Source organism: Cucurbita pepo, unplaced genomic scaffold, assembly GCF_002806865.2.
Source record: "Cucurbita pepo subsp. pepo cultivar mu-cu-16 unplaced genomic scaffold, ASM280686v2 Cp4.1_scaffold000401, whole genome shotgun sequence".
Lineage (NCBI taxonomy): Eukaryota > Viridiplantae > Streptophyta > Magnoliopsida > Cucurbitales > Cucurbitaceae > Cucurbita > Cucurbita pepo.
Window position 1 is genome coordinate 1 of NW_019646635.1, and position 1,668 is coordinate 1,668.

Here is a 1,668-nt window from a genome sequence, read left to right on the forward strand (position 1 = left end):
AGATCAAAATCAGTTCAAAACAAAAAACACTATGCAAATAAAGGTTAAATTGGTTAGTTGTAAAATAAGTCTTAGGTTCGTGTTCATGAGGCTTAAACATACCTCTTCACTCAACCTTTTTAGGAAAAATTATTTTTTTGGGTCTCTAAGTTTATAGGAATAGGTTCGTTCGATGAATGATGTTTAAGTCCTTTAGTTTTGAAAAATAGGTTAAAAAATGTATGCTAATTTTTTTTTTATTTTAATTTATGCCTAAAACATCTCAATATATCATTTATTATTTAATAATAGTTTTGGTTATATTTATTTGCAATGTTAAGTTATCTACGTAATAAAAATTGAAGGTTATTATTAGTATAATCTTCTACAATATGTGAGATACAAAATAATATTGTTCTAATATATCAATAACCTAAATAACCTATGCTATATATATATATATATATGATTGAGTATCTTATCTTGATAATACTATTGATACGATTTAATTTATAAAAATTATCAATATTTTGGTTTAAATTGTTCACGTAGAGACATATATGAGTAGGAGTATCGTATACAATAAGTTTGAATAAGACTTGATCACAAAAAATTTAATCCTTCTTTATAAATCATTTAATTAAGAAAATTAATATTGCACACGATAATCATATGCGATTCGATCTTAATTTTGAGTAAGTTATGAACTCCTCATGTGAAGACTTGTCTTTTGATTTGTATGGAGGAAAATGACTTTAGTAGGATTCGATAAATCTACCAATTTGGAGATTGACCAAATAAGAATTTTGAAGATAGAATTTACTCTTTCCCATATAAGGCACGCAGATGAGTAGTTTTCTTAAGTGTTGATCTTATTACTTGAACAATGGACTCCACCCTTTCACTTAAAGGATTTAGTTTATGATTGGATCATAAACAAATTGTTCATTCTAGATTTACAACAAGTATAATTTGTTCCATAAAAATAAGAAGGATTAGAGATTTGTCCTTCACTCAAGCCATTATTAACATGTATTGATATGAACCAAGAGACATCAATCATATAATATACTTCAAAAAAAGTTGTTGAAATTATCCAAATATATTTTAATTCATGCCACATCGAAGAAGAATGAAGTTTCATTGTTATAAATTTTGGGTGGATTACAATTTAGGGTAATTTAGAGTTATTGTATTTCATTAATATATTTTAAGACTTTTCATTTACATAATGGTTAATTATGACCATAAAGTATGAATGTTACAACTCTTGGAATGTCTTTAATAGCTTCATTTTGAGGCTATATAAACCATAAAGTATGTTGTATTTGCAAGAAGACTTGGAAAATATAGTAAAAAAAGCATTTCACTAAGTTTCTTTGCAATTCTATGTAGTTTAGGTTACATGTAGAATCATTCAAACTCGACATGATCAATCTTGCTTGTGGAGTGATTCGAAGATCAAACAAGTGTTCTTACATTGAGATATTTGATCAACAAGAATCATTCAAGCTAAACATGATCGATCTTGCTTGTGGAGTGATTCGAATCTCAAACAATATTCTTATCTTGAGATATTCGATCAATAAGGTAATCCAAATCTTACTCTCCTTGTAGTATTCCTTATCACGTATGTTTGTCATAAGCTTTAACAATAAAATTTAAAAAAAAAAAAAAAAAAAAAAAAAA